The 22,634-nt window shown below is 44.9% G+C and overlaps 4 non-coding genes across 4 annotated transcripts; 1 reads left to right on the top strand and 3 right to left on the bottom strand.

The window, feature by feature from the left end:
• Window positions 1–9,004: 9,004 nt before the first annotated feature.
• Window positions 9,005–9,077, bottom strand: TRNAV-CAC (transfer RNA valine (anticodon CAC)). The gene has a single exon. It is a non-coding gene; the product is annotated as a tRNA-Val (tRNA).
• A 437-nt stretch (window positions 9,078–9,514) lies between these two features.
• Window positions 9,515–9,586, bottom strand: TRNAE-CUC (transfer RNA glutamic acid (anticodon CUC)). Its single transcript has one exon. It is a non-coding gene; the product is annotated as a tRNA-Glu (tRNA).
• A 3,158-nt stretch (window positions 9,587–12,744) lies between these two features.
• On the top strand, window positions 12,745–12,817 carry TRNAV-AAC (transfer RNA valine (anticodon AAC)). The gene has a single exon. It is a non-coding gene; the product is annotated as a tRNA-Val (tRNA).
• A 4,908-nt stretch (window positions 12,818–17,725) lies between these two features.
• On the bottom strand, window positions 17,726–17,797 carry TRNAE-CUC (transfer RNA glutamic acid (anticodon CUC)). The gene has a single exon. It is a non-coding gene; the product is annotated as a tRNA-Glu (tRNA).
• Window positions 17,798–22,634: the final 4,837 nt, after the last annotated feature.

The following is a 22,634-nucleotide window of genomic DNA, read 5'->3' as shown; positions in this document are numbered from 1 at the left end:
ATTCCAATGCATCAGATCACATGGGCGTATTCCCACGAAGTAAAAGCGCCCGGCCGGCCAATATAGCGCCTGGCTGGCCATGCCGACGGAAAAATAAAAGCATTACAGCTTCTGAGAAGTGGAGATGAAAATACCTCAAAAATCATTGCGCCCTTATAGCCAAAATAGACCAATTCCGTTAAGGGGTTAATATCTCACCTAAGGATACAGTTCTTAATTGCACCACAAAAGTTGAACTGTGTGTGAATTAGGACCCATCCCACAGGTGGAAACTTACAGCTTTTGCATTTGTCAACCTTCCCTCATGTCTCTTCCTAATGATGACTGACACTTGCTTAAATTCCTAGCCAGCTGGATCTTGGTGGGAGAGAAAAAAAGGCGTGGGGGAACCGTGCCGAGTATAGGCTATCATTGACATGGGTATTTTAGACTTTCATTAGTCATATGATACATTAGGCTCTGCTCATTCATAGTTTTGCCGCAGCTTGTATAGTTCTTCTCTTTGAAGTCCATAGGAAGAAGCACTCTATTTACAGTGCTATGCTTCAAACTAAAAAAAACACACACATGATGCACTAAAAATGTCACCGGTTTCTTCCAAATGTATGAAAGGTATATCTTATTTTGCCATTTACTCACAGCTTTTATCTGATGAAAGCTGATCAAAACCACCTTGAAAAACAAAAAAAATGATAATAAATAATTTATATACACTCTTTGTCACAGAAAATTGGGCCCTTAGAAGACGTTTTCGTTTTCCTGCAGAACTCGGCATGCAGTCCCATCTCAGGCAGATTTGTAAATGATGAGAGTTGTGGTGATTAGATGAACGGTCTTGTCACCTGGGGCCCTAAAAGTGCGAGCCTTGGCCTATAAGTGGCTCTTGGAGGCTCCTTGTGTGTAGTGACCTCTTTTTCTGCTTGTGTACAGCTTGTTGACCGCTAGACGCCTCTACGATGCAGAGAAGAGATTTCACCCCATTACCAGAGTCTGAGAGGGGCGCATTATTGGGATGTGAGAAGCTGGATGGTCCTATTGATGAATTGTCCCCACCGGGCAGATCTGACCAGACTGTTAGGAGGTGTTGGGACTAGTGGATGTGTGACTGGGCTCACGACGCCCCCTACAGACCACCAGTAGAGAGGGCCTCTGACCAGACTGTTAGGAGGTGTTGGGACCAGTGGATGTGTGAGGGCACACAAGGTGACCGGGCTCAAGACCCCCGACAGACCACCAATAGAGAGGAGCGTCTGACCAGACTGTTGGGAGGTGTTGGGACCAGTGGATGGGGGCACACAAGGTGACCAGGCTCAGGACGCCCCCTATAGACCACCAGTAGAGAGAAGCGTTTGACCAGACTGTTAGGAGGTTTTGGGACCAGTGGATGCATGAGGACCCACAAGGTGACTGAGCTCAGGACCTCCCGACAGACCAGCAGTAGAGAGGAACGTCTGATCGTCCGACAAGCACCAGCAGCTCCAACAGTTTTCTTGTCCACTATCCAGAGACAGGTGGCACCATCATTACTCCCCTGTGTCTATCAGAACCATTTCCAGGCACTTGGATGAATGTCATATAGTCTGACAGCGCCCATTGCATGTATTGCCTTTGACAACCACCCATCATGGCCTCCGTTTGCAATGGTATTGTGAGCAACCAAAAATGGACTGCTTCGGAGTGGAACCGGGCTGTCTTCACCTATGAAACCAAAGTTTAGTTTGGTCCCTGACGACGGTCGTGTTTGTGCCCGGAGACCTAGGTATGAGCGCCTCAATCCTGCCTTTGGTGTGTAGTGGCACACTGCCCCCTGCTGGTGTGATGGTCTGTGGGGCCATCGCATACGACAGTCGGTCACCCCTAGTAGTGGTATGAGGGACAATGACAGCTCAGCGATATGTTCAGGACGTCTTGCAGTCACATGTGTTCCTCTAATGGTGGCTTCCACAAGGCAGCACGATAATGCTCGGCTGCACACACAAGGGGGTCACAGGAGCCCCCACAACATTGTCACACTTCTGTGGCTGCTCAGTCACCAGATTTATCGCCAATGCAACATGTATGGGAACATCTTGGACGCCAACTTCCACAACCTACGAGTTTTCACAATCTAGAGGCTATATTACAGCAAATGTGGAGTCGGTCACCCCTAGTAGTGCTATGACAGATAATGATAGCTCAGCGATATGTTCAGGACATCCTGCAGACATATGTGTTGCATCTCATAGCGGCTTCCAAGAGGCATTTTCCAGCAGGATAATGCTCGGCCGCACACACGGGTGTCACAGGACCACAACTTTGTCACACTTCCGTGGTCCGTCTGGTCACCAGATTTAGCACCAATAGAACATGTATTGGACCATCTGGGACACCAGATTCCAACAGCCAACAAGTTTGTACGATCGAGGAGGCTCAGTTACAGCAAATACGGAGCGATATGCTGCAGGATATAATATGCAAGCTGCATGCTTCGATGCCTGCCCATATCAAATCTTGTATCAAAGCTAGAGGCGGTAAAACAGGATACCAGAGGCTCCATGCCTGCCCATATCACATCTTGTATCCAAGCTACAGGTGGTACAACTGGGTACTAGAGCCTCCATGCCCACCGATATCACATCTTGTATCCAAGCTAGAGGCAGCCCAACAGGGTACTAGAGGCTCCATGCCCGCTCGTATCACATCTTGTATTCAAGCTAGAGGCGGTGCAACAGGGTACTAGAGGCTCCATGCCTGCCTGTAGCACATCTTGTATCCACGTTACAGGTGGTACAATAGGGTACTAGAGCCTCCATGCCCACCCATATCATATCTTATATCTAAGCAAGAGGCAGCCCAACAGGGTACTGGAGATTTCATGCCCACCAGTATCACATCTTGTATCCAAGCTAGAGGCGGTACAACAGGTTACAAGAATCTCCATGCCCGCCCGTAGCACGTCTTTTATCCAAGCTAGAGGTGGTACAACAGGATAATAAAGCCTCCATGCCCACCTGTATCATATGTTGTATTCACGTTAGAGGCAGTACAACAGGTTACTAGAGCCCCCATTCACTTATATCACATCTTGCATCCAAGCTAGAGCTGGAACAACAGGGTACTAGAGTCGCCATGCCCCCCCCCCCCTATCAAATGTTGTATTCAAGCTAGAGGTGGTACAACAGGGTACTAGAGACTCCATGTCCGTTTGTATCACATCTTGTATCTAAGCTAGAAGCAGTACAACAATGTACTAGAGCCTCCATGCCTGCCCGTATCCCATCTTGTATCCAAGCTAGAAGTGGTACAACAGGATACTAGAGCCTCTATTTCCACCCATATCACATCTTGTATCCAAGCTAGAGGCAGTTAAACAGGGTACTAGAGCCTTCTTCCCACCTGTATCACATCTTGTATCCGAGCTAGAGGTGGTACAACATGGTACTAGAGGCTCCATGCCTGCCTGTATCACATCTTGTATCCAAGTTAGAGACGGTACAACAGGGTTCTAGAGCCTACATACCCCCTGTATACAAGCTACAGGTGGTACAACTGGGTACTAGAGCCTCCCTTCCCACCTGTATCACATCTTAGATCCAAGCTAGAGGCAGCCCAACAGGGTACTAGAGGCTCCGTGCCTGCCTGTATCACATCTTGTATTCAAGCTAGAGGCGGTACAACAGGGTAATAGAGCATCCATGCCCATCCATATCACATATTCTATGCAAGTTAGAGGCAGTACAACAGGATACTAGAGCCTTCATGTCCACCCTTAAAGGGGTTGTCCCGCGCCGAAACGTTTTTTTTTTTTTTTCAATAGCCCCCCCGTTCGGCGCGAGACAAACCCGATGCATGTGTTGAAAAAAAAAACGGATAGTACTTACCCGAATCCCCGCGCTCCGGTGACTTCTTACTTAGCTTGCGAAGATGGCCGCCGGGATCTTCACCCTCGGTGGACCGCAGGTCTTCTGTGCGATCCATTGCCGATTCCAGCCTCCTGATTGGCTGGAATCGGCACACGTGACGGGGCGGAGCTACGAGGAGCGCTCTCCAGCACGAGCAGCCCCATTCAACACGGAGAAGACCGGACTGCGCAAGCGCGTCTAATCGGGCGATTAGACGGCACCATGGAGACGAGGACGCTAGCAACGGAACAGGTAAGTGAATAACTTCTGTATGGCTCATAATTAATGCACAATGTACATTACAAAGTACATTAATATGGCCATACAGAAGTATATACCCCCACTTTGTTTCGCGGGACAACCCCTTTAATAGAGCCTCCATGCCTGCCCTTATCACATCTTGTATCCAAGCTAGAAGCAGCCCAACAGGGTACTATAGCCTCCATGCCCAACAATATTATATCTTGTATCTCAGCAAGAGGCAGCCCAACAGGGTTCTACAGGTTTCATGCCCACCTGTATCACATCTTGTATGCAAGCTAAAGCAGTAAAGCAGGTTACTAAAGCATCCATGCCTGCCCGTAGCACATCTTGTATCCAAACTAGAGGCGGTACAATGGATAATAGAGCCTCCGTGCCCGCCCATATCACATCTTGTATGCAAGCTAGAGGTGGTACAACAGTGTACTAAAATCTCCATGCCCACCCGGATCACATCTGGTATCTAAACTAGAGGCGGTAGAGCAGGATACTAGAGGCAACATGCCGACCCGTATCACATCATGTATCCAAGCTAGAGGCGGTATATCAGGGTAGTAGAGGCTCCATGCCTGACTGTATCACATCTTGTATCCAATCTAGAGGCAGTACAACAGGATACTACAGCCTCCGTGTCCACCCTTATCACATCTTGTATCGAAGCTAGAGGTGGTACAACAGGGTACTAGTGCCTCCATGTCCACCCTTATCTCATCTTATATCCAAGATAGTGGTGGTATAACAGGATACTAGAGGCCCCATGGCCTTCTGTATCACATCTTCTATCCAAGCTAGAGGCGGTACAACAGGATACTAGAGCCTCCATGCCCGCCCGTATCACATCTTGTATCAAAGCTAGAGGCGGTACAACAGGGTACTAAAGACTCCATGCCCTCCTGTATCACATCTTGTATCCAAGCTAGAGGCGGTACAACAGGGTACTAGAGTCTCCATGCCCGACGTATCACATCTGGTATCTAAGCTAGAGGCAGTACAACAGGATACTGAGGACTCCATGTCCACCCTTATCACATCTTGTATGCAAGCTAGAGGCAGTACAACAGGATATTGGAGCCTGCCCATATCTCATCTTGTATCCAAGCTAGAGGCAGCCCAATAGGGTACTAGAGCCTCCATGCCTGCCCGTATCACATCTTGTATCCAAGCTCGTGGCTGCCCAACAGAGAAAATTTCATCCTATCTGACAACTTCTAGGGGAGGGATTGGTTTATTGATTTAGTTAATGATGTTTCTTATAGTGTTAGGGCTGGCCAGGGCAGATGGACAGGGACTCCCTACGCCAACCCTGTAATATGCAGAGAATAGAAGCCATTGATATCAATGGGTTTGTTCTCAATTCCTTTTTTGTGTGTGCAAAAAACAAAAAAAAAAGCACTAACCTCTTTTTGTGCACATTTGTGCACCAAAAGTCCCCATAGACGTCTATAGGTGATGCGCAAATGTGCATTCAGTACGTGCGCAAGTCCATGAAAAAATAACGGATCTGGACCTCATCAGGCTAAATAACTTTTTAAAGGTCTATCCTTCGCCCATGTGAATAGTGCCTGTGAGCGCATAAAGTACAGTAAAATGCACCGATATCTGCACAAAGTCGCCTAAAAGCAGCGCAAATGCGTTGTGCTGAAGCGTGCACAATTGTAAGATATTGAACCCGCAAGCAAGGATGCCTTAGGCCGGTTTCACATGAATGAAAAAAAGAAAAAAACTCAATTTTCTGGTGATGCGACGGCGCTACAAATTGCATGTATGTGAAACCCATGCTTTTCAGCGAGTTTCTTCACATTAGCGATGTTTTGTAGGCTCCTACATTGCGAGAATACACAATTGTGGCATTCCCTATACAGCCGCGATTTGTACTGTGTTGTAGCTCAGGTTTCCCTATGGAGCCTTCTTATGTGTTGCATCATATTGCACAATATCGCGGTGTTTGTCCCTAAAATAAGCCCTAGCTGCATTATAAAAAACGAAACACAATACATCACCTAGCAGCCGCTGCCTGCTCCGCCGCACGTCTCCTCACAGGTCCCTGGCGCACTTGCTTATCGTTTTTCCATGGCGCTTTCTGGTCAGGGGTTCAAAAACCCCGCCTCCAGGAAGCACTGCCTCTGATTGGCTGAGCCGTGGCACTTGAAAACTACAAGCAAGTATGCCGGAGCTGCAGAGAAGATGTGTGGCGGAGCGGACAGCACCTGCTAGGTAATGTACTAGTAATTATTAGGAAATTATAGTACCAGTGTTTCTGGTGCTGCGATACACCACACAGCTTTGCTACATGCACATTACACACACAGATGTGCCACAGTACATGTGCCTGACAGACACAGCTCTGCTACATGACATGGGCATCACAGACACAGCTTTGGTACACGACATGCGCCTGACAGACATGACATGCGCATGGTACAAACACAGTTCTACTACATTATATGCGCGTGACAGACACAGCTGTGCCACAGTACATGTGCATGTTACAAACTCTGCTTTGTTACTTGACATGCACGTCACAAACACAACTGTGCTACATGACATTTATCCATGCTGACTATACATATTACACGCACAGAACATTAGACAAACAGCCACTCGCAGCTCTACTACATTTAGGGCTCATGTTCACGGGCGGGTTTGAATTCTGGCATCCATGTGAGGCACCTGCGCAGATGATCCAGAATTCAAGCTGCCCATAGACAATCATGGGCGCCCACAGCTTAGTTAAAGGTTTGTTTTCCGGACCTTCCATTTCATAAAACAAATCGCAGCATGCTCCGTTTTGTCGCGAATCCCACAGGAACGGCTTCAATTGAAGTCAATGGAAGCCGTCCGATCTGCAGCACACCCGGAACTGTCACTTCAGGTCCCACGGGAAAGCAGGAGGTTAAAAAAAAAAAAATCTCCACTGCGCATTGTGCGGGGATGTCCCGGCCGGCGCACCCACATGTCGGCGCTCCCATCCACATACATGGATGAGACACTGAATGACCCGCATGCATGCAAACTAGTAAATAATGTCTGCATGCCGCTGGCAGGGTGGGATCCCAGGGCGGGGCTCCTGCCCACGAAACCCGACCCGCCTGTGGACATGAGGTCTTATGCTGACTGCACACATGACACACACAGCTCCTGGAATCCAGTGATGAGCCCTTGGTCATGTGATCCACCCACACAGTTGATCACATGATGGTGACATCATCACAGGTCCTGGTACTTTCTGTCAGTTTATCCAGTATACAGTAAAACCAAACTCCAGAATGGCTCCTCCCACAGCCATGATATCACTGCAGTGACATCCTCTTCAGCACGCCGGATCTCTGTGGTGACAGTAGGTCAGTGTCTCCTGTCAGGACCACTAAGTTGTGTCTGACATAATAACGGCTTTGTTGTATTATTAGTGTGTTAGGACCTACCATAACAGCGCCAGACGGTGGAGCTATGATGTTGCCAGGGGCAGGGCTATGACATTGCCAGGGAGTAGGAGCATGAGAATCACTCACTCACATACTTACAGACATGTGGTCGTTAGTAGTTTGGTAGTTTTTGTTTTTTTTCTTAATGCAGCCAGGGCTTATTTTCAGAGTAGGGCTAATGTTTCAAGCCCCCCCGAAAATCCGGGCAAAAGAGCGCTACAAAATCATGATATCGCCACGAGAAAACGCAGCGATATCGCACAGAACACAGATGCAATTTTGTCGCTGTGTGAAAGATCCACTTTTTGCTGTGGATTTTGACAGATTTCACGTTGATTCCACGGCAGATGCTCATCCCATTGCATTTAATGCTCATCCATTCCGTAGTCTATATAGTGCGCAATTTTTCACAGACAGATTTTAAATCTATGTACAGGGAAAAAAATGAAGTAACATGTAACTTCTTGACACGGATTCTTTACCATTTCCATGCAGAATCCACTTCGGGAATTTCGCATGCGGTTATGCTCATTGAAAAGGGCCAAAGCCACGTGCGGATCTGTGGCCAATTATTTACATAGCTGTGGCAGAAATCCGTAGCAGTTCTTAGAGGGGGATTCACACTGTACTCTGCAATTTCTAGCACTTCCCAATAAAGGCAATGGAGGGACAGCAGGCATATGGCACACCTGCTCCTGTCATGCAGGTAGAGGGGACGGCATTATGGTTTGGTGCAACCCCTTTAAAACAAATCTGATTGCTAGAGGAAGATAGGAATCAAAAGTGTAAAGTACCAAAAGCTAAAGGAAAGTAAAAACTGTTCACGCAAAACCATTTCGCACTTTTCCTATCGAAGCCGATAAGAACAGTTCTAGCGACACCTTCTGGTTGTAAGCTGTACTGACAAGAATAGAACCTCTATAAGTCAGGAGGATTTGCAAGACTCTGTGTTCTTTTTTTGCGCGATTTTGTGATGATGTTCACACGGACGATAAAATCATGCTATTTTCGTGCGATGAGAGAGTGAGTAAAGATGCATGAAAAATTATGAAAGCAATGATTTTCAATGGTTTCCTTCACATGTGTGATATTTTCACTTGCGGCTTGTCCTTTCTGTGATGTGCGTTTTTTTAAAATCTCCTTTTAATCGCATCGCAAAGCGCAAACTTGCAATTTTTGTGCGATGCTATGTGTTTTTAACATTAAAAAGTCCTATTAACTTTTGCCCAAAAAAATTGCAGTACGATCGCGCCAAAAAAATCATATGAGAAAATCGCAAGCAGCAGTGATGTTTTTGCGAGAAAAAACCGCTGATGCTCAAAAGTCGCAGGAAAAAAGATCACGATTGCCGGTGTGAAACTACCCTTTGAGATACACATATTCCTGTAGTCCTGGTTGTTATATGTGAAATATAAAATATAAAGGACTAATAAAGAAAAATGTTTCTGCCCGGTTTCGAACCGGGGACCTTTCGCGTGTGAGGCGAACGTGATAACCACTACACTACAGAAACTTAAGTAAATGCAGACCCTTGTGGCTGGAACAGTGTAGTACAGAAGTGTCCATGTGCTGTTTGCACTACACTTTCAGCATGCAGCTGAAGTTAGGCCGGCTCACACGGCTGTAATTAGCTGCGAGTCGCACATGTGAACATGCAGCAAGTACACAATGACATGCGTACATGCTGCCTGCCACCAATCCACATGCACTAGCTTACTGTGTATGCAGCCCTTATAATGAAGTCCCTGCAGATCGGAATTTAGTTCTTTCCTGTTTATTGATGCATTAAGAATAAAGCCGACAACCTACTGCACACTGATGAGGGGGAAAGACCCCCAAACTGCCTCTCTGTACATACATATCTAGTCTCCTCACTTTCTACTCGCCACAAGGGGAAACAATATTCATCCTGACCTAAAATAATATTAAAGACTAAAAATAAAACAAATGTTCCCTGACCGGGAATCGAACCCGGGCCGCGGCGGTGAGAGCGCCGAATCCTAACCACTAGACCACCAGGGAAGTTGTACACCGTTGTAATGAAGCAAGTATCAAGCTCTTCTTAAAGGGATATTCCATGTCTTTTGAACTTTTTGAATCTTTATTTGTATATAGTGGCAACATATTCCGTAACGCTTACAAGACGGGGAATAAAAACAAAACCATGGTTACGTGAAGTAATCAGATGATGGAAACAGTAGGGATGAAGGGCTCCAACGAACTTACATACTACAAATAATGGGGTGATACAGAAGGTAAAGGGGCTGGAGATGTGCATGGTATGGCAAGGTGGAGAATGAGGGGTGCTATACTCATAGACAAGAGTCAAATTGAGCCGTATAGTGGCTGAATCAGTATGACTGCAGGGGGGCGGTTGATGGCGGCTAGCAGGGGTTGCAGTCGGTAGGACAGGGAGCATGCTATCAGGCAGAATACAGAGGGGTTTGGTTTGGAAAATATGAAATGCCTCCCCGAAGAGGTGCATTTTTAGAGCACGCCTGAAGTTTAGTGTGTCAGGGATTACCCGGATAGTTTTGGGTAGCACGTTCCAGAGGACTGGTGCTGCTCTGGAGAAGTCTTGGAGGAGGGAATGAGAGGTTTGAATTAAAGGGGCACATATTCTGATTTTCTTTACCAGAGCGGAGGACGTGGGCTGGGTGGTGAATTGAGATGAGAGAAGCAATGTAGGGTGGCACGGTGCTGTGGAGGGCTTTATGGTTGAGGGTGGTGAGTTTAAATTGGATTCTGTATTTGATGGGCAGCCAGTGCAGTGACTGGCACAGGGCAGAGGCATCCGAGTAGCGGCTGGACAGGAAGATTATCCTGGCTGCCGCATTTAGGATGGATTTGAGAAGGGAAAGCCTAGTATGGGGAGGCCAATCAGCAGCAAGTTGCAATGATCAAGCCGAAAGTGGATGAGCGCAACAGTGAGCGTTTTTAGCGTGTCCACGGTGAGAAAAGGGCGGATTCTTGCGATGTTCTTGAGGTGCAGCTGACATGTTCAGGCCAGAGATTGGATGCAGGGGGTAAAGGAGAGATCGAATATAACCCCAAGGTAGCGGGTGTGCTGGGAGTTATGGTGGTACCATACACTGAGATGGAGATGTCAGGATGAGGTTGTTTAGTAGAAGGTGGAAACAGGAGGTGGTCAGTTTTTGAGAGGTTCAGTTTTAAGTAGAGAGATGAAATAATGTTAGAGCCAGCGGACAGACAGTTGGTGGCGTTCTGGAGGAATGTTGCTGTGATGTCACAAGAGGAGGTGTATAACTGGGTGTTAGCAGTATAGAGATGGTACTGAAAGCCAAATCTCATGATGGTTTGTCCAATGGGGGCTTTGCAGATGGAGAAGAGGAGGGGGCAAAGGACTGAACCCTGGGGGACCCCAACAGCAAGGGGAAGAGGAGGAAAGGTAGAGCCAGCAAGGCGGACACTGAAGGAGCGGTTGGATAGGTAGGAGGAGAACCAGGAGAGAGCAGTGTCTTTAAGTCCAATGGAGCGAAGCATACTGAGAAGGAGTTTATGGTCAACAGTGTCAAATGCTGCAGAGAGATCGATGAGGATCAGTAGGGAGTAGTTGCCCCTTGATTTGGCAGTCAGGAGGTCATTTGACTATTTAGTCGGTGCGGTTTCTGTCGAGTGTGGAGATCGGAAGCCGGACTTTAGGGGTCAAGAAGAGAGTTTTCTGACAGATAGCTTATAAGGCGAGAGTAAACCAGGCGTTCTAATAGCTTGGAGATGAAGGGGAGATTGGAGATAGGCTGGTAGTTGGCAGCATTGGTCGAGTCAAGAGTCGGTTTCTTTAGCAGTGGGGATATGATGGCGTGTTTGAATGAGGAGGGGAAAATGCCAGAGGTCAGAGAAAGACTGAATATAGCAGTGAGGTGGGAGATGACCGGGGAGAGGGATCAGAGGAGGTGTGAAGGAAGAGGGTCGCTAGTGCAGGTGGTGGGGAGAGCAGAGGAAAGCAATCTGGAAACTTTTTCCTCTGTCGATGGTCTGAGTACTGAAAGTGAGCAGGAGCTGGATGGAGTACTGACTAGACATGGGTCAGGGCTAGTCTGGGATTGGGAGTTTTTTTCCTGACGGATGTTGTCAATTTTCTTTTTGAAGTAAGCAGCCAGCTCTTCAGCACTGAGATCCGTCACAGGGGTCTGCGGTTTAGGGCTAAGAAGGGAGTGAAAAGTATCAAAGAGTCGTTTAGGCTTATGCGATAGTGAGGAGGCGAGAGAGGTGAAGTAGGCTTGTTTGGCATAGTGTAGGGCTAGGTTGTAGGTTCTCAACATGAATTTGAAATAGAGAAAGTCTGCGGACTTTTGAAACTTTCTCTATATCCGTTCAGCACACCTAGAGCACCGCTGGATGAAGTGTGCTTGAGGCATGAGCCATGGTTGCCGAGGTCTGCATCAGGTGGCTTGGATCATGGGGGGGTGCCGCTTCATTCAGGACATATTGGAGAGTGGTGTACCCCTAACTTCAGCTACATGCTGAAAATGCTATCATAATGTGGTGGCAAAACTATGGCATGTGTGCCAAAGGGGGCACTCAGAGCCCTCTCTGTGGGCATGCGTGCCATCACCCCAGCACAGATAACAGTCGGGCAAATGACTGCATGAGCGCTGATCTCACCGCTAAGGTCGTTAGCGCTAGTACAGAGCGTTAACACAGACAAAGTTCTGCCCCATGTAGACGGGCTGTCAGCAAATGATGCCCAACAGCGCATCCCAGTGATGCCCGCTTCTGTGTCGTGTAAATGGCCCTTTCATCGCTGGATCCTAGGCTTCTTGCCCAGCGATTCACCTTCTATGTGAAGCGCTGAGCGTATACACGGAACAATAAGCCAGCAATCCAGCAATAGTTCTTGCGCAACTGTGCTCTGTAGCGACGACCATCGTTACACTCACGCCCATCTCTTTAAGCTCTGAAAGTCAGCGATAACGAGCTGCAAGCGAGTAGTGAGTGATTTTTTTTTGCATTTACACTGCAAAATTATTGCAAAAATTTTGTGCGATAATTGTCCCGTGTAAACAGCCGTGTTCACACTTTTTGATGAATAAGCGGGTTTTGGGTTGCAGTTTGGGCACTTGGCCTCTAGGAGGTTCACCATCGCAGACATAGTGCAAACATGACAGGGGCACTTCTACACTACACCCTCCCAACCCCAAAGCTTTTACTCTAATTAAGTTTCTGTAGTGTAGTGGTTATCACGTTCGCCTAACACGCGAAAGGTCCCCGGTTCGAAACCGGGCAGAAACAGTTTTTTAAACTTATTTTATTAAAGGGGTTGTCCCGCGGCAGCAAGTGGGTCTATACACTTCTGTATGGCCATATTAATGCACTTTGTAATGTACATTGTGCATTAATTATGAGCCATACAGAAGTTATAAGAAGTTTTTCACTTACCTGCTCCGTTGCTAGCGTCCTCGTTTCCATGGAGCCGTCTAATTTTCGGCGTCTAATGGCCAAATTAGCCGCGCTTGCGCAGTCCGGGTCTTCTTCTTATCTCAATGGGGCCGCTCGTGCAGGATGCCGGCTCCGTGTAGCCCCGCCCCGTCACGTGCCGATTCCAGCCAATCAGGAGGCTGGAATCGGCAATGGACCGCACAGAAGCCCTGCGGTCCACCGAGGGAGAAGATCCCGGCGGCCATCTTCAACCGGTAAGTAAGAAGTCACCGGAGCGCGGGGATTCAGGTAAGCGCTGTGCGTTTTTTTTTTTTTAAGTCCCTGCATCGGGGTTGTCTCGCGCCGAACGGGGGGGGGTTGAAAAAAAAAATCCGTTTCGGCGCGGGACAACCCCTTTAAGAAACGAAAGAACATAAATCATATTCATTGACAAAGTGAGAAAGCTGAAGGTCACATGGTTCACGTATAAGAATAGGTTATATAAAACATGGAATAATGTAAGACACTTGAATAACGTATTTGGTGGAATTTGGGATATCATTCTTTATATTTCATGTAGACGGATGTAGTAGTTTAGATTTAAAGCGTTGATGGTACAACAACTCTTCACTTCGTTTTGGGGTGATTGCAATTGGCTGAGACACGTAGTTCAGTGTTTTTCACTTCTGAGCTCAGCATTTGTGTCCACCTTAAAGGGGTGTCCAGGGCTGGAAAAATATCAGCTTTCTTCCAAACACAGCAGCACCCTTGTCCATATTCCCATTTTACACATCTACTGCATATTTTTACAGTATAAGGGTTCCCACACACTTACGTTTGCGTTTTCTGTTAACGCGATTGTCAATGGGACTTTCTAATGTAAAAAACGCAACACAATGCTATTGCGTTTTTGGTGCATTGTCGCGTTTTGTAACATTAGAAAATTTCATTGCCAATCGCGTTAACAGAAAACGCAAAAGTAAGTGTTTGGGAGCCCTGAATGCCATAAATCTTATATGTAAAACGCAAAATCCACTTGTTTTTTTGTGTTATATACAAATTCGCAGTTCTGGTCCGATTTGAGTAAAATTTAGAATTAGCGCTCTTCAACACCAGGCAACAAATACTGGAGCAATTAAGAATTTTAAACCACGAGTATATATATATTTTTTACTTTTACTATTTTATTTTTTATATATATATATATACACACACACATTTATACATATATCTATCTATCTATCTATCTATATACATATATATATATATATATATATATATATATCTACACATACAACGCACGGGTCATGTGGTTGTTAAGGGTGTATGGAGCAGCCTTGGAAGCCAAGTCCATTCCATACTCGGTGATTGACAGCTTACAGCAGCTGGCAACTGCGATGATTGGCGCTAGCTCTGATTGTGGCAGTTAACTATTTAGATGCTGCCATCAAAGCTGACCATGTGTCTGAACAGTCACTATATACTACCGTACTTAAGTATGATATTATATAGTACAAGCCATCAAATGCTCACCTGTGCAAATCTACTATAGGAACTAAATAACAATGTAGAAAAAGTTCAATAAAAGAAAAAAATGTAAATGCTAAAAAAATAGTAAAAGTAAAGAAAACAAACAAAACAAAACCTTTCCCTTATTTTTCACCCAAAAAATTTGAAACAATGAAAAACCCCACATACTTAGTATCGCCATGTTTGTAAAAATGCGAACTATTAAAATATCACTGCATGCTGAGTCCTGTAAAAAAAGATATAGAAGGTCTGAATTGCAGGTATTTTTTTAGTTACATTTGCTCCCAAAGAAATTGAATAAATGCTCAAAAACAGATAAAACTAATAAAGGCTACAGTGTTCCTACACCCAAGGCCCAATTGATAAAACAATGAACAAAGTCGGAGTACGGTGACAGAAAACAATGTGTGTTTTTTAAAAGAGTTGTAATCTAATCTATCTATCTATCTATCTATCTATCTATCTATCTATCTATCTATCTATCTATCTATCCCATATCTATCTATCTATCTATCTATCTATCTATCCCATATCTATCTATCTATCTATCCCATATCTATCTATCTATCTCATATCTATCTATCTATCTATCTATCTATCTATCTATCTATCTATCTATCTATCTATCTATCTATCTATCTCATATCTATCTATCTATCTATCTATCTCATATCTATCTATCTATCTCATATCTATCTATCTCATATCTATCTATCTATCTATCTATCTCTCATATCTATCTATCTATCTATCTCATATCTATCTATCTATCTCATATCTATCTATCTATCTATCTATCTATCTCATATCTATCTATCTATCTCATATCTATCTATCTATCTATCTATCTATCTATCTATCTATCTATCTCATATCTATCTATCTATCTCATATCTATCTATCTCATATCTATCTATCTCATATCTATCTATCTATCTCATATCTATCTATCTATCTCATATCTATCTATCTCATATCTATCTATCTCATATCTATCTATCTATCTCATATCTATCTATCTATCTATCTATCTATCTATCTATCTATCTATCTATCTATCTCATATCTATCTATCTATCTCATATCTATCTATCTATCTCATATCTATCTCATATCTATCTATCTATCTATCTATCTCATATCTATCTATCTATCTATCTCATATCTATCTATCTATCTCCTATCTATCTATCTATCTCATATCTATCTGTCTATCTATCTATCTATCTATCTCTCTCTCTCATATCTATCTATCTATCTCATATCTATCTATCTATCTATCTATCTATCTCATATCTATCTATCTATCTCATATCTATCTATCTCATATCTATCTATCTATCTCATATCTATCTATCTATCTCATATCTATCTATCTATCTATCTATCTATCTCATATCTATCTATCTATCTATGTCATATCTATCTATCTCATATCTATCTATCTATCTCATATCTATCTATCTATCTATCTATCTCATATCTATCTATCTATCTATCTATCTCATATCTATCTATCTATCTCATATCTATCTATCTATCTATCTATCTCTCTCTCTCATATCTATCTATCTATCTCATATCTATCTATCTATCTATCTCATATCTATCTATCTATCTCATATCTATCTATCTCATATCTATCTATCTCATATCTATCTATCTATCTATCTCATATCTATCTATCTATCTCATATCTATCTATCTATCTATCTATCTATCTATCTATCTATCTATCTCATATCTATCTATCTATCTATGTCATATCTATCTATCTCATATCTATCTATCTATCTATGTCATATCTATCTATCTCATATCTATCTATCTATCTATCTCATATCTATCTATCTATCTATCTATCTATCTATCTATCCATCTATCTATCTAATATATATCTATCTACTAGCGGACATACCCGGCCTCCCCTGAGTTATTTTGATACAGGAGTTTACATGTTGTTCACATGGAAAATGTTATGTAGTCAAGGTTACTTTATAGGTACCAAGGCATAAAATATGTATAGACATAGAGGAGTCTCCTCAGACTGCATGTAGCGATGTCCCTCTGCAGAACATGCCACCCTTCCCACTCTCATCACTTAGAACCTAAAGAACGCTTGCACCAAATTTCACGCTTGTACGACACCGGAAAGTTACATTACACAGGGGTGCACTTACTTTTGCAATTAGCATTAAATAATCGACTTGTGACCCCGTTAGTTTTCCTATTTAGAACCTAAAGAATGCTCTACCAAATACCTTATTCAAGCGTGTTACATTATACCATGTTTTATATAATCTATTCCATGTTACATTCAGCTTTGTCACTGAGTAATATGATTTATATTCTTGTGTTCCTAATAAAAAAAGTTTAAAAAAAAAAAAAGTGTTTCTGCCCGGGGACCTTTCATGTGTTGGGCGACTGTGATAACCACTACACTACAGAAACTTAACGAAGCGCTCTCCCCATATTGGCGTCATTAGCCCCGAATCTCCTGGAGCGCTGACGTACACATCATCTAATTCATTTATCATTAGATGCAGGATAACGCCCCCTATGCAATGTCACAGTAATAATAATAATTATTTGTATAGTGCCAACTTATTCTGCAGCGCCCACCACCATTCAGTAAGCTCGCAAGTCGTGTGTTCCAGGAGTTGACCCGCAGTGATAGTAAAGGCATGCCCTTGTGATGACATCATCACACAATGTCGTCGTAGGACCGCCCCTTCCCCTCTGTAGTGAGAGGAAGACGCTCAGAAGCGACTCACGCCAACAGGTACAGGAATGGAATAGATAAACTACCCTATGATAAATAAATGGTTTGTCATTTTCTATGTTTTTAAGGCTTGATAAAGATGCCGCCGTGCAATGAAATGCGTTGCCAGAAATAAACGATCAACTGAAGTTCATCGAACTATTGGAGGATTCTATCTATACTTGGAACACCATCACCAGGAGCGGGCTTCTGTGTCTATCATATCCCCCTCCTTCAAAGTAAGTCTCCACTGTTTGCCTTGAAACACTATTTATGTTTCTAGTTAAGTGTCACTTGACCTTCCTATGAGCGCAGGATTTTTTATCATTTTCAATTCCACCTTCCAATAGGTGCTGCTGTAAAGGCATTGTTCCATTTGCATAAATTTTCCAGAAGAGCATGGATGGCCTTATAAGTTTTCTCACTAGCTGCTCTCCCTAAGGAGTCACTATACCCTTGCAGACCTAGAATAGTATTAAAAAAAGGTCATGTTCCCTGACCGGGAATCGAACCCGGGCCGCGGCGGTGAGAGCGCCGAATCCTAACCACTAGACCACCAGGGAAGTTGTTGTCTTCAATAATGAAAATGGTTCTGCCACTCGTAACCCCTGTCCATCAGCTGATTGTCCAGCCCTGTGTCAGTGCACATGCCATCCTGACCGTTTTCAAGGCCAACTGATATATGCTACCATCTGAGCTGTCTTCCCCCTTCCGTCTCCCTCGCTGACTCTCTGCCTCTCTCCTCCCATCTGACTGTTTGCAATGGGAAGGGGCGGCGTAGGGTGGAGCTAAGCTCTGTCCCTCCCTCTCTCTCTCTCCAATTGCTGGCTGTGGACAAGGGGCGGAGAGGGGCGGAGAGGGGCGGGGGCTTAGCTCCACTCTGCCCCCTCCTATTGCAAACAGTCGGAGGGGAGGAGAGAGGCAGAGAGACAGCAAGGGGGAACACAGCTCAGATGGTAGCATATATCATGAAAACGGAGGCCGATATACGCTCCGGTGAATAAGCCCTAGGGCTGAACGTATTTGTGCAGAGTGCTACGCACGAAAAATATTCACATGCAGTGAATAGAATCCACTGACTTCAGTGGGTTAATTCCCATGAGCTTATTTCACGTGTGCATTTTGTTCACACTAAAAAATACTAGCATGCTCTATTTTCCTGCGCATTTGTGCAGGAAAGAACACATATTGAACTACTTAAACTAATTGCCCATTTCAATGGATGGGAGCATGGTCACATGGTTTTTTTGCATGCAAAAGGTACAGTAAAACACGCCTATTGCGCACATAGATGCACTTACGCTCACGTGACACCGGCCTAAGAGAAGCAGGAAGTGAAAGAGAACAGTGTTGCTCCCATTGATTTCAATTGTAGTGAAGTCGGCACACCCAATGCCTGCCCTGACCACTGATGACAATGTCCATCCTGCTACACTAACAGTAAGCTGGAAAATCAGCTGATGGACTGAGGATAGGTTCAAAAAGCCCGGAATACCCCTTTAAAGGGAACCTGTCACCATCTTTTAGCAACCCTCACCGAGACCCCCATAAGGTAGTGCTAGTCACACTGATTGCAGTGATATGTCTGCTGTGTGGATCTGTGCAGTAGTTTAGAGGAAACTTCCATTTACTTAGTAGCAGCCAGACCCAGAAGTAGTCCTGCATATTCATGAACTGCAGTCTAGTCACAACCACCCTCCAGCCGATGATTGGCAGCTCTCTCTCTCTCTCCATGCAGATTAAGGGTGCATTCCCACGAACGTATATCGGCTCGGTTTTTACGCCGAGCCGATATACGTTGTCCTCGTGTGCAGGGGGGGGGGGGGGATGGAAGAGCCAGGAGCAGGAACTTAGCTCCCGCCCCCTCTCTGCCTCCTCTCTGCCCCCTCTCTGCCCCTCTGCACTATTTGCAATGAAAAGAGGTGGAACAGGGGCGGGGATTAGTTTAGAGAATTAGCCCCACCCCCGCCCTGCCTCTCCCCATTGCAAATAGTGCAGAGGGGCGGAGAGGAGGCAGAGAGTGGGCGGGAGCTCAGTTCCTGCTCCTGGCTCTTCCATCCTCCCCCCCCCTGCACACGAGGACAACGTATATCGGCTCGGCGTGAAAACCGAGCCGATACACGTTCGTGGGAATGCACCCTAATAAGCAGACATCAGTCAGTCAGTGACTGGAGGGTGGTCTAGGTGTAGTTAGCCTGCAGCTCATGAATATCCAAGACTACTTTCTGTAGTCCTCTATGCATTTGCTGCTACTGATAAAATGCATCAGCTGAATGAAACGCTCATTAGTTGTTTCACTGATCAATCAGAGCTTCTATCACTGATTGGTCGGTGACACCTGTCTGCGAGGCTGCGGTTAGAGATTCTATCACTGATTGGTTGGTGACACCTGGCTGCGAGGCTGCGGTTAGAGATTCTATCACTGATTGGTTGGTGACACCTGGCTGTGAGGCTGTGGTTACAGTTCTGCTGCATCAGACCTGCTGACCCTCCTCCTGCACTGACAGCGGCTCCGCTGCCGGGACGGAGAGAAGGAGGAGGCTGAAGACACAAAGACAGCAGGGCCTGTGCTCCTCCAGCTGCCCGGAGAACATGTGATTCCTCCAGGACGCGGCCATCTGCAGGAACGGTAAGTATATAATGTGTCTGTATCCTGGATGTTGGACGGCCTCTCATCGGTTTGTACAGCGTTTAGCACTATCTAGTCTATGTTCCGCTTTTAATTGTTTTTAAATGCAATGCATTGCTTAATGGAGAGTGTTTTCAACCCTATAAAAAAAAAGCTGTAGTACGCTGTGCACCACGTTTTTGAACACAACGTTCTATGTCACCGGGAGGGAATGTGGTAATGTCATCGACTGGCTTTGCCGGCATTACTGCGCTGAAAGCAGGTGAACGCTCACACTGGACGCTGCACAAAGCGACTCCGTCCTAGTTACACACTGCATTTACTATAGCCTGCGTGCGAGCGGCCTCAAGGGCACCTGGTGTCCCAGAAACAGTAGAACAAAAAGTGATCAAAAAACTATTTGTACCCAGTAATGGTGCCAATAATAACTACAGCCCACACTGCAAAAACAAGACCTGATACCGCCCAATCCATGCAAAAACATAAAAGCTATAGGTCTCAGAATATGGCGACAAAGTATTTTTTAAAATTAGGTTTTTATTTTTTAAAAGTAGTAAACCATAAATTCTATAAATTTGATATTGTCCTAATTGTACTGGATTGCAGAATAGAGTGAACCTGTCCTGTTTACTGCACTTACAGCACCATAAAAACAAAACCCGAAAATCAATGTCTCCCTTTCGTTATGTTTTTCCTATTTACCCACTTTAGTAGTTGTAAGGACTCATCTCCACAGCTGTGTTTTCACCACTGCACGCAGGTATGCGATGTGGCGAATGGAGGCAATGAAAGTCAATGGACTCTCATTCTTCCATGCACACCGGCGTGTAGACACTGCGTATCGATACGCAAGAGAAATAAATCACATGCTCTTCCAGCAGAGCGTATGGGCTGTAATATATAGAGATCCTCAGCGTTTTACACATACGGCCATGGGCATGAGCCCTAAGAGAAGTTGGGGGGCCCAAGATGAACTTCTGCACTCTGGCCCATGAGCCTTTAGTATATGGCCCTGCTGTTGACGCATGTTCAGTCTATGATCTATTAGTATACCCAAGTCTTTTTCACATGTGCTGCTGCTCAGCCCAATTCCTCCCATTCTGTATGTGCTTCTTTTCATTTTTCTTGCCCAGATATAGGACTTTGCATTTCACCTTGTTAAATACCATTCTGTTAGTCGTCACCCACTGTTCAAGCTTTTCTAGATCTTTTTGAATACTCTTCCCTAGTGTTAGCTATCCCACCTAGCTTTGTGTTGTCGACAAATTTAATCAGTTTCCCAGCAATTCCCTTCTCCAGATCATTTATAAAAATGTTGAATAACACTGGGTCTAGGACAGAGCCTTGTGGTACCCCACTTGTTACATTCTTCCACTTGGATGTGCAGCCATTTATGCCCACTCTTTGAATACGAAGACTCAGCCAGTTGTGAATCCACCTAACAGTTCTGCCACACACTATAATTTCCATATTTTGCTTTATAAGATGCACTCCCCCCACCTCCAAAGTGGGGGGATAAAGCTAATGTGCTAAAATTCGGACCCAGCCGGCAGCTGAAAAGGATCACAAGTCCTTCTCGCACAGCTGCCGGCTGGGACCACATACATAGCAGGGGTACACATACATGGAGTGTCTGTACAGCAGCTGATTGGTGTAGGCGGGGGAGCAGCAGGGTGCTCAGCAATCAGCTGTTCTTGTCAGCAGTTCTCCTGTCTGTGCTTTGGAGCTGACAGTGCGATGAGAATCTGCCCGCCGGTACAAATATCTGATTAAAACTGCTGCTTCCCGGTCTGATTGGTGCCTAGTTGTGCTGAAAATGTATACATCACCATAATGAGAAGTGCCATGCAGGGTTCCTGAAAAGTTGGGTGACAACTAATGGAATCCTTATTACATTGTCACTCAGCTCTTCCAGGATCCTGAATGCTAACTGCAGAGTTATGCAAGCATTTATACTATTTACACTCATCACTCATAGTTCAGAATTTTATGCAGCTTAAAATCCTGAAGCAATGAGTGTAAATGACAGCTGTTCAGTATTGAACGGCCGCCATGTTAAGTGAATGGAGAGGGGCGGGGGAGAGCGAGGACCACTGACCACTAGGGAATTTGGGAATTTGTTTGCCAAAGCTAATTGTAGTGTTGGTTAGTACACTCAAGCGCAGTCAGTATTAGATCTATCATGTTCTACCTTTCTGCGTGCTATCACATTACATCGCCCATTGTTTTCAAATAGGGGTTGGCTGCAGCATCGCAACACATGCGCGCAAAGTAATGCAAGGTCTTAAATTGAAAACAATGGGGGAAAGTCTGCAATCCTTCACCGTGGCTGACAGCTACAGCAGGGTCGATCTATCCCCAAAGCGATGTGAGGCTGCCTTGACATAAAAAATGCCTCGTACCCACAGGGAATTCACATGTTGGCGAGCGCAATATGGAGCTGGGATTCATGGCCTCATATTGCACTCACCTATGTGAAGTTAGCCTAAGTGGACACCAATACTGAGCTCAAAAGCGAAAAAACAGCAATATTTTATAATGTTTCATATATGGCCTAGCAGTGGCATAAGGATGACTCTGCCATCTATGACAACTACATCATTCCCAAAAATGGGTTCATTCAGCCAATTGCAATCATCCTAAAGGTAGAGAAGGTATCATTAACCCTTTAGATCTAAACTATATCTTTCAGTTCCATATTTCTCAGAGATTCCTGTAGTCCGAATACTTTCTACCTGTATATGTGAAATAAAAGGATTAATAAAGAAAAG

The sequence above is a fragment of the Eleutherodactylus coqui genome, chromosome 2 (assembly GCF_035609145.1).
Source record: "Eleutherodactylus coqui strain aEleCoq1 chromosome 2, aEleCoq1.hap1, whole genome shotgun sequence".
Lineage (NCBI taxonomy): Eukaryota > Metazoa > Chordata > Amphibia > Anura > Eleutherodactylidae > Eleutherodactylus > Eleutherodactylus coqui.
The sequence above is the reverse complement of the archived record's forward strand: the minus strand, read 5'-3'. Positions and strand labels throughout refer to the sequence as shown.